Genomic DNA, 12,225 nt, shown 5'->3' with positions numbered 1-12,225 from the left:
TAATTGATTTAAGTTTTTCACTAGGTATTCTTTTTTAATCATGTTTTGCGACCTGAGATTCGCCTTTCAGCATCTTCAGACACCACCGATAGTAAATACACACTGTCAACTTACTAATACAGTTAATTCCTGTTTCTTTAGAAAAAAATATACCAGAAAAAAGACCTTATTGCCTGCAGTAAAGGGTCAAGTATGTAATTGCCATTAGTGAGTGTGTATAGCGCCTGAAGGAGAAACCCGGGTCGCAAAAAATATTCAAGTGGAACAGTACAAAACTGAAATCAATTAGAATTTTAATTCAAATTACATCAAATCCCTTCGGTCAATAAATAATTTGATTATAATATATTGGATAATCATCATCTATCATATAATAGTAACTTGTATTGAAACGAGTTTTCAGTTAATATGGTGTGGATGGGGTACTGGTGAAATGGTAGTCGTATATGTACATCACTTGTTATAAGCTCCGCACTATCTATACTTTTCAAAGATAAAACCACAATAATAATGCAAAAAACGCGCGCGGCAAGCTCATACTGGTTTGAGATCCCCGCACACTGCCGAGTACATTGATAAGGGCATTATCTTCGCAATGAATTTGAAATTGTATTGTCTATGATCAGTGACACCTTTATCGTCACGACTAATTTGTTACCTACGATTGGGTCTACAAAACTGTTCAGAAAACAATCCTGAATCAGTAAGTTAAAGTTAAGTATGAATCTAGTAATAATTTATTATGTTTTAAAAACTAACCTCAAAATCGCATCTGACATCGTCGTCATTTTCTTGTTTTATATAAATGTTGGCGTCCGGACTGTCACCACACGAACGTTGCCAATTTGGATAAGTTTCTAGTTCAGATGGTTCACAATTTATATCCATTTTACGTCTTTAATGAAAGCACAAATAATGCGACAATGTATTTAAGCCACGTGCCGGTATAGCCGTGTGTCAGTGGCGAAGGGTGGAGGTAGGCTGTTAAGATTCGCTATAAATGGTGCACACTAAGCTATGTTAGTCATATGTATTTGTTTTTATTGAATTAAGACTACAATTTACAGATGGTGTTAGTTAATTTTTAAAAATCAATCAAGCCCTGCCTAAACGAAACCATAATAGATTTGGTCTAATTTGGGCAATACGACATAATTGTGCACAATTTTTCAATCTTAGTTATTTGTTTTCGTTGGATTAAAACTACATGTTACACATATTGTTGGGTCATTTTTTTAATTCATTAAGCCCTGCGTAAACCAAACTATAATAAATAAAAAATATTATTGTATCTATAAAATACTCAAAGTTATGTATGATTTAATTGCATAATTTAAGATATTTTATAGATATACATGTATTTTTTGGCTATTATCTATTATGGCTTGGTTTCTCGGGGTTTAATTGAATTTTAAAATCTAACCAACATTATCTGTAAATTGTAGTCTTATTTCAATGAAAACAAATATGTATGTCTGAAAAAGTTTAATGTGCACTATTTATGGCGGATCTTAACAGCCTACCTCCACCCTTCGCCACTGCCGTGTGTAGTATAATGTTAAACGGTATTTTTTAGTCTATGGCTGTCAGGATCAGTGCTGCCAACGGTCGTTGACAAAAACATGCCTGCTGGTACAAAAACAAGCTAGGAGAGGTCCATTTACCTGGAACACCCAATGTTAAAACTCCAACTTTTTTTGCGTGCATTTGTTTGTGCATCGTTAGTGCACGTTTGTGCACGATTTTTTTTCGTTTGTGCACCTATAATAACCGAAAAATTCCAATTTCAAATTGGATGTTCCAGCTAAACGTTGGGTCACCCAATGTTGAAATTTCAACTTTTTTCGAGTGCATTCTTTTGTGCATCGTTAGTGCACGTTTGTGCACGCGTTTTTTTCGTTTGTGCACGCACATTAAGGGGGTTATTCGCATTTCAATTTGGGTGACCCAGCTAAATGCTGGATACTTGTGTCACTAAACATGTGTTTTTCCTTAAATTTAAATTGTACACACTTGTGTGTTGGTAGTGAACGTTAGTGCACGATTTTGTTTTGCTTTTTCACTTATATTTAGCGCGCCATTCAATTTTAAAGTTTGTATGCAAAACCTGACTGGGTGAGTTTAAAAAAATATTTTGTAGTTAAATCTCTTGTTGCAAAGCTAGTGCGCAATTATGCATACTTTTTTATTTTTTTTTCTCATATAGTGCGTGAGTTATTCTATATGAAATATTTAATGAACGTTAAGTAGAACCACCCAACAAACTTTTTAAATTTTTTATTAAGTCATCAAGTTGTCTATTATTGGCTTACGTTTGTGCACGTGCTTTTTTTGTTTTATCGATTATATCGTGAGAGATATTATTTTTTAAATTTTAGGGACTTGATACTTGAACCATTAAATTTGCCTTAAAATTTTTTTGTTTAGTGCATCCTATTAAGTTAATTTATGTTAACTTTTAGCACGATTTAAATTTTTTTTATCTCTTATATTAAGCTAGTAATTAGATTTTGAGTGGCCGTCAAGTTTTAAAACCAAACATTTTTTTTCCACATTTTTTAAATGCACACCTTTGAGTAATTCAATTACATGATTTTTCATGAAGTTTTTATTGTTTTTCCATTTAAATTACGCGAAAAATTCGCATTTTTCCATTTTCACTAAGTACCCCGTCAAAATGTCCTGAACAAAAACGACCGCATCCGTTTGGAACATCCAGTCAAAAGAGTCTCCTCAAAATAGCCAAAACGGTGTAAGGTGCACTAATAATGTCGGTTTATAATAGACTACCTCAAAATTGACAATCTGATTACACAAAAGTGTCAAAATTACAAAATCATTCAACTTTCTTAACATTTATCTATTTATTTATGATTTTGAATGGATCAATGTCAGTTTAATAAGGAATAATGCAGTCAATTATATAATTATACTTACCTACTGTTTTTTAAAATGATCTGTAATAAAAATAAATACAGTTAAGTTATTAGAATACAATTAGGTATGCATACTTTTGAAAAATGCAATAGGTATGTTTTTATGCAACGATATTTTCCTCAAAAGATAATATTGGAATGACATTTATATTTTTTTTATATAAAGGGGTTAACTTGCAGGCACTTAACTCTTCCTAATAATATTTGCTTCTTCTTTTTCTCTGTTTCTCCAGGTGGTGCAACGTATGCTTGTAGTTCTGGTAGGTGTTATGTTAGGAGAGAAGTGTTAGTCACTTCATATTATGCTATTCAGAATCGATATCAAATAAAGTTTTGTAGGTTCTTTAAAAAGTTATTGCCTCTGACAGCTTCGACAATTGTTTCACGCAAATGGTTTTCTTTTGAATGTGTGTGTTTATTAGTTCTTAAACAACGTACCTACTTACATATCTGTTTACATTTATATTTAAACTCATCACGATTATGAGTTTTTAAATGACATATTTGTTTAGGTAAGTACTACTTACTTTCAAAATAAAATTCATCACACGCAAATGGTTTTTCTCCTGTTTCGTTTTATGAGCGTTAAGATGATTTTGTGCCGAGCCTCCGTATAAGTAGTCAATTTATTTAAAAGGTAATTCACCATTTTGTATCTTTACATATGTTTGAAGATTACTCCGTCGCGAGCATCCAAATGAACATACATTGCATTTATAAGATTTTTCACGAGTATGTTCTATATAATAAGTACATATTCATTTCATTTCTTTTAAGACAACAAAGTCGTAGGCATTTATATGAATATACATCGAATTTTAAAGGTTTTTCACCAGAATTTGTCATTTGTTAGTTTTTAAGATGACTTAGTTGCGAGCATCTATATGAACATACATTGCATTTATAAGGTTTTTCACCATCCACCAAAAATGGCCGCGTGGCTTAAGCGTTGGCATATTGCGTCAAGGGTCCCTAGTTCCAATCCTCGGTCCGGAAAGTACGCATATTATTCGCGAAAATCTAAATGAACATACATTGCATTTATTAGATTTTTCATCAGATTGTGTCATTTTGTGTCTTTTAAACCTTTAATTTGCGAGCATCTATATGAACATAAATCGCATTCGTAAGTGTGTGCACCAGTATTGTCATTCCACATGTTTTTAGACTACTAGGTTTTTTAAATGACATATTTGATTACTTCTTCACAGTCTTCTGATGTTGGTAAATTGAACGATCAAGAGTTACGTATTTTTAGCATAATGAATAGCTGCTAAAGAAACTATGTTTTAAAAATCGGATGAACTTGATATTTTTATAAAGCAAACAAATATACGTATAGACATTTTATCCGTGGTAAACTCAAAATACCTAAACTATCAACTTACCAACTTTTGGCAGCATCGTATCGAATACGTTGTTTAAGAACTCATAAACTTACACATTCAGGAGAAAAACCAGTTGCGTGTAATGAGTGATGACTTTGAAATGTAATCAAATATGTCATTTAAAAAACCTAGTAGTCTAAAAACATGTGGAATGACAATACTGGTGCACACACTAACGAATGCGATTTATGTTCATATAGATGCTCGCAAATTAAAGGTTTAAAAGACACAAAATGACACATTCTGATGAAAAATCTAATAAATGCAATGTATGTTCATATAGATTTTCGCGAATAATATGCGTACTTTCCGGACCGAGGATTGGAACTAGGGACCCTTGACGCAATATGCCAACGTTTAAGCCACGCGGCCATTTTTGGTGGATGGTGAAAAACCTTATAAATGCAATGTATGTTCATATAGATGCTCGCAACTAAGTCATCTTAAAAACTAACAAATGACAAATTCTGGTGAAAAACCTTTAAAATTCGATGTATATTCATATAAATGCCTACGACTTTGTTGTCTTAAAAGACATGAAATGAATATGTACTTATTATATAGAACATACTCGTGAAAAATCTTATAAATGCAATGTATGTTCATTTGGATGCTCGCGACGGAGTAATCTTCAAACATATGTAAAGATACAAAATGGTGAATTACCTTTAAAATAAATTGACTACTTATACGGAGGCTCGGCACAAAATCATCTTAACGCTCATAAAACGAAACAGGAGAAAAACCATTTGCGTGTGATGAATTTTATTTTGAAAGTAAGTAGTACTTACCTAAACAAATATGTCATTTAAAAACTCATAATCGTGATGAGTTTAAATATAAATGTAAACAGATTTGTAAGTAGGTACGTTGTTTAAGAACTAATAAACACACACATTCAAAAGAAAACCATTTGCGTGAAACAATTGTCGAAGCTGTCAGAGGCAATAACTTTTTAAAGAACCTACAAAACTTTATTTGATATCGATTCTGAATAGCATAATATGAAGTGACTAACACTTCTCTCCTAACATAACACCTACCAGAACTACAAGCATACGTTGCACCACCTGGAGAAACAGAGAAAAAGAAGAAGCAAATTTTATTAGGAAGAGTTAAGTGCCTGCAAGTTAACCCCTTTATATAAAAAAAATATAAATGTCATTCCAATATTATCTTTTGAAGAAAATATCGTTGCATAAAAACATACCTATTGCATTTTTCAAAAGTATGCATACCTAATTGTATTCTAATAACTTAACGGTATTTATTTTTATTACAGATCATTTTAAAAAACAGTAGGTAAGTATAATTATATAATTGACTGCATTTTTCCTTATTAAACTGACATTGATCCTTTCAAAATCAAAAATAAATAGATAAATGTTAAGAAAGTTGAATGATTTTGTAATTTTGACACTTTTGTGTAATCAGATTGTCAATTTTGAGGTAGTCTATTATAAACCGACATATTTAGTGCACCTTACACCGTTTTGGCTATTTTGAGGAGACTCTTTTGACTGGATGTTCCAAACGGATGCGGTCGTTTTTGTTCAGGACATTTTGACGGGGTACTTAGTGAAAATGGAAAAATGCGAATTTTTCGCGTAATTTAAATGGAAAAACAATAAAAACTTCATGAAAAATCATATAATTAAATTACTCAAAGGTGTGCATTTAAAAAATGTGGAAAAAAAATGTTTGGTTTTAAAACTTGACGGCCACTCAAAATCTAATTACTAGCTTAATATAAGAGATAAAAATTTTAAATCGTGCTAAAAGTTTACATAAATTAACTTAATCGGATGCTCTAAACAAAAAAATTTTAAGGCAAATTTAATGGTTCAAGTATCAAGTCCCTAAAATTTAAAAAATAATATCTCTCACGATATAATCGATAAAACAAAAAAAGCACGTGCACAAACGTAAGCCAATAATAGACAAATTGATGACTTAATAAAAAGTTAAAAAAGTTTGTTGGGTGGTTCTACTTAACGATCATTAATTATTTCATATAGAATAACTCACGCACTATATGAGAAAAAAAATAAAAAAGTATGCAGAATTGCGCACTAGCTAGGCAACAAGAGATTTAACTACAAAATATTTTTTTAAACTCACCCAGTCAGGTTTTGCATACAAACTTTAAAATTGAATAGCGCGCTGAATATAAGTGAAAAAGCAAAATAAAATCGTGCACTAACGTTCACTACCAAGGCACAAGTGTTTACAATTTAAATTTAATGAAAAACACATGTTTTGTGACACAAGTATCCAGCATTTAGCTGGGTCACCCAAATTGAAATGCGAATAACCCCCTTAATGTGCGTGCACAAACTAAAAAAACGCGTGCACAAACGTGCACTAACGATGCACAAACGAATGCACTCGAAAAAAGTTGAAATTTCAACATTGGGTGACCCAACGTTTAGCTGGAACACCCAATTTTAAATTGGAATTTTTCGGTTATTATAGGTGCACAAACGAAAAAAAATCGTGCACAAACGTGCACTAACGATGCACAAACAAATGCACTCAAAAAAAGTTGGAGTTTTAACATTGGGTGTTCCAGGTTAATGGACCTAGCTAGGAGGCGAGAACAACGTTTTGATTAGGTACCTAGTACCTATGTGAGTTTGTGAAAATAAAATTGCAAGTAAATTTACTTATTCTACTATGAATGGATAAAATTCATTAGGTAACTACTTACCTTTTCCTTTCGCGTAGGTATCAAAAAAAGTGCAAAAATGTTTATCTATACGTCTAAAAATCATCCACTTTAACAAAAATATTATGTAATACATAATTCTATTACATTTAATGTCAATTTTATTTTAGATTAAAAAATGCATCTTTCGAAATAAAACGTCATGTAAGTTGGCTTTAATTTATTGTTTTCTATCTTTTGTCAATGGCACAAGCAATCATTGTCTACTATCACGGCTGCCAGATACCGCTTTGTCAGAATTGCTCACATACAGTTTATTATTAATAATTGTGACACGATAATCTTTCAGAAGTGAGCGATTTAAAAACGTAAAATGAACGTAAAACGTAAAGCGGGTCATTTCGAATCTGATGCAGATGAACAAAATCGGTTCGATGTGTCCTCACAGGGAAGTCACCAGGAATTAAATACTTTCATCAAACAAGAGTGTGATGTTTATCCCAGCAATGCTGTCTAGGTTAGTTTTTCATAGGTTATTTATTATTTTCTTAGGATAAAAAATCTCCCGAGAATCAACAAATAATGATAATAGTTTATTTTCGAAAGAATTATGTAGATAGATATTTTGGAAATCGAATTGGAAATGTTTCAAAGGCCATGGAATGAAACCATTTAACGGTTTCAACGATTATAATTACTGTAAGTAAATGAGACGCCAGCGATGGTTACACCGATTGATTTAGATAAGGAAAGTTGGTACGTTCGTTTCGAATTAACATAACGTACCTATTCTTGTTATTTTATTTTAAACTGGATACATAGTTAACTATTTTTGTCTATGGCGAAACGCCTCCGTCACGTCACGGCTGTTACCTACGTTCTGTGTGGCACGATTAATTTGATGACCAATTGCATGCATAAAATGGATATTAAATGCGAACGAAAAGACTCCAAACCTGTTGTAGAAAGGAAGCAATGGTTTGAGGTACCTGTGAATCATGATCCAAACAGCCAGCTGCTTACCTACATAAAGCAAGATAACACAAACGATGAAATAAATCGACGGATCATTTCTTTTAAAATTAACATTTAGTATTCTTATTCTAGAGCAGTGTCTGCCAAACTGTGTGGCGCGAAGTAAGAAGCCTCACAACTATTAATTTTAAATAATGCCTATTCAGTTTTTTTCTATTCAGTCATTCCATTTTGTGCGATAAATTTTCGTTCGTTTCAATACAAACTATCAGTGTTTAGTTTAGTATATCACGGTCCATTTTGCTTATATAATACATACATACTATATATAAATATTATGTCATCTTCTGCATCAATAAAGTTAAACCAGTTTTTCAATAAAAAAAACCTTTTTTGAAGAGTTAAGATGGACAATCCCAGGTGTAGGTAAACTCTCAAACAAATTTTAAATTTAGGCAGAAGTGCAGAGGACATTACAACTCCTTTGTGCATCATTTTCCTTCACTTGATTATCAAAATGTACCAGTGGGTCATCAATCCATTCGCAAGGTTTGATGGTACACACCTGACACTAACAGAGGAGAAAATTTTAATAGATCTAAAAAACGATCTTCTGCACAAATCCTCATTTTCTGAGCTAGAGATATAAGCATTTTGGGTATCGCTTGAGAGTCAATATCCTCGATTAGCTACATCAAATTAAACCCTGTTGCCGTTTTGATCGTTGTATCTTTGCGAATTTGTTTTTTTCAGCGCTCATGGAAATGGAATAAAAAAAACGATTGCGGAACAGATGGTAGATAAGGAGTTACGTGTTTGTTTATTTAATTTAGAACCTCGTTTTGACATAATTCTTTTTAAAAATCAATTGCATCCTTCTCACTAATAAAATTATTACCACCTATGTTCATAGGTATATGTTGATATAATAAAATTTTAAATTAAAATGTAACCTATACTACCATGATTTCCTTTATTTATAAGAATAAGGTATATTTCGTTTTTAAGGCATTTTATTTGGTGTGCCACGAAACAAATCCCATTCACCAGTGTGCCGTGAAGTAAAAAAGTTTGGAAGACACTGTTGCAGAGGTTAATAGCAATTGAAATGGCTGACATAATTGAGTATCGACAAGTTTCTCCCAATAATATTCATAATATTATTTGTTTTATTTCAAATTAATTTATACTAGTAGCTATGAATAATTGACATTGGCAATTAATATATTATCGTAGATTAGTACATATTTGCAATATGCTTGTCATTATATTTTAAAATACTCGTTCTTATTGAAGTTTGGCGTCAGATAACGACAGACACACCATGTCTACATGAAAGAGTGTCAGAGCTGAGACCCCTAAAGTGTGTGGTCGAGCTTCACACGTATTGTCGGTTTTCCTAAGAATAATCTTGATTTTATAACATAATATTTTGTTTTTCAGAATATTGTTTCAGACCCGGCAGTAATACCATTGAAGTCAGACACTCAGCTAATTGACATCAAGACTGAGTTTATTGAAGACATTTATGAAGATCCGCAACAGGGATGTTCGTATTCAGAGCGAGTGAATCGGGTAGGTATTTTTATTTTAAATACCTGACAAAAATACTGACCGTGTAAGAGATGGAATGAACTGACAACACTCGAATACATGAAACATCAGTAATGCCAGTGACGACAAAATCTTCGAATACTAATTTCTTTCTTTCGACCATGTCCGATAATAATAGAATCATATTGTGCCTCCACAAAGTAGAAGTTTGTGGAGGCACAATATTTTTTTACGAGAAATGGATGTTATCCACTTGATCAACCTGACTCTGACTACAAACAGAAACTGAACAAAATGTGTATTTGCCAGAACCAGGAGTCGTATCTGGATACCACGATATATTGGCAGACACGTTACCGCTCGGCCTTCGTAGGCCAATACTAATAAAATTATTAAGTGTTGATGATTTCGATATATTTGGTATTGAGTCAGGGTTTTTACTATTTCCAGAAATATTTATTAATTAAAAAAATATACCTAATAGTTTTTATAGTTTTCTTGTCTGTTCTACAACACTTTAAAAAAAACAACTAGATCAGTATTTATTTGGTATACTTCTCGTATAGCACAATGCGTAAAGTAGTCGGATAGCAGTGAAGGAGTGTTAATATAAGGTGGGGGAAGACAATGCTCTTTAAACAATGCATCACCACTTGCTAAAGTGATCAGATAACAAAATATAACCGCTCTAGTCCAACCGTTATATATCCCATTGATTTACCATCTGTTTTGATTCTACAACGTGAATAAATGAAAGCCGATGTTTTATTAATAAAAACGAAACGAACTACATTTTGTTTGCTATGGTTTTTAACTGCGATCGTTTTGGCCATTCCGAATTCCATGTACACTAGACATACCTACCCCTCAGTTGTCACCCTTTCCTTACAACATGCAGTACTTTCACCGTATGCATGCGTGGTGAAATAGTGAAAGTGAAAGAGTGCATAGTGAAGACACAATAAGCCAAAGCATTCATGAGGTTCCAAAACCCGGTTGCTCTTATTCTGAATGCACACCAGTAAATCAGGTAGGTACAAAATATTCTAAGAAACTTGTACAATGCAAGTAGGTACGTAATGATATGGAGAACTTTATGTCAGAGGGTTTGTTTCGACTTTGAAAGCACACATCGGGGCAATTGAATAAATCACATATATTTTTCTTTTCACAAGATATTATGTATGGTATGGGTTCTTCCACAGACGTGAAAGTTTATGAAATAATTGTCAATATGTCGAGCGTACTTTGTCATTATTATGAAAAACACTGTTTTTGTTATTGGCTGAAGAAAACGCAGGTCTGCGCGGATAAAATTGCAAGCATGTACTAATCACACTTAAGCGGCTTAAGCGTTGGACTATCATGCCGTGGGTCTCAGGTTCGAATCCTGGGTCTGGCAAGTACACATTATTTTTCAATTTGTGTGTGAGCAAGTGGCTGACATCCATTTCTCGTATAAAACAAAATCTGTTAATACAAACCTCTACTCTGTGGAGGCCCATATGATCCTATTAGGATCGGACATGGGCGGAAAAAAAAACTAATCTACTGCTAAAAATATGTAGGTCGTCAGCAAATATACTTAGGATTACTCAGTGTCAAAGAGTGGAGGTAGGCTTTTAACATCCGACATAAATATTACACATTAAGCTTTGTTAGTCATAAGTATTTGTTTTAATTGAACCAAGACTGTAAATTGTAGTTTTATTTCAATGAAAACAAGTAAGTTTAACTGACAAAGTTTAATGTGCACGATTTATGGCGGATCTTAACGCCCTACCTACACCCTTCGCCACTGGGTTGTTTAATAAAAATAGATGGAGACTGGTGTTTTTTATTAATCCCCAAAGTTAAAGTGAATACATGTAGCCAGATTCCGTATAAGTGCTATCTTTAGATGTTACACATACCTTAGAAATCTGAAGCAGATAATCTGTCGTATTGGGAACATAGGCAATCGTCTGAAATAATATATTTAAGATTCATGCATATTAACTTAAAATAAACTTACTGATATAACTTATCAACACACCATTTCTTTCTTAAAAATTTTTTCGTCTTTGTATGTCAAGATTCTTACATATTATTATCTTTTAGGTGTGTGATTTTTTAAATACCTATTATTTTCTGATTTCCTATTATTTTTGTTTTCTTGTTGATGAAATAAGGCAGGGGTGGCCACACGTTTTTTTCTAGGATCGACTAGTTGATAAAATTATTTATGGCGATCGACTTACATCGCTTGTAATTATATCATGCGAGAACAAAAAAAACCCATTTTTTATAATTCATATAATATGTATCTATGTATTTATACATATAAAAAATAACGATACGAAAAAATTTAATCAATGACATTATGTAATATAATTATTACGTATTTCACTAAAAAAAAAAATAAGTCACGTCATTAACTGTAATTTCGACATAGATACACAATTTACCTGTATATCAAGTACATATTAAAAATCTTAAAATTTTTTTTTTTTTCATCCGAAACTTTGCATTGCATATTTTCAGCAATTTTGTCATATTGTACGTGATATGAAGCTATCGCTAGACGTAAGCACCCTGTCAAATTCTCATTAGTTAATCGTAAGCGATGCTTCATTTTGATTGCATTCATTGAAGAGAAAGCCGATTCGCACAGACATGTATAACCAAAAATGCTAGTTAAATATTCTGCAACTTTCCTAGATGT

The sequence above is a fragment of the Rhyacophila brunnea genome, unplaced genomic scaffold (assembly GCF_057557595.1).
Source record: "Rhyacophila brunnea isolate RB1 unplaced genomic scaffold, BYU_Rbru_1.0 scaffold_13, whole genome shotgun sequence".
Lineage (NCBI taxonomy): Eukaryota > Metazoa > Arthropoda > Insecta > Trichoptera > Rhyacophilidae > Rhyacophila > Rhyacophila brunnea.
Note: the sequence above shows the minus strand (reverse complement) of the source record.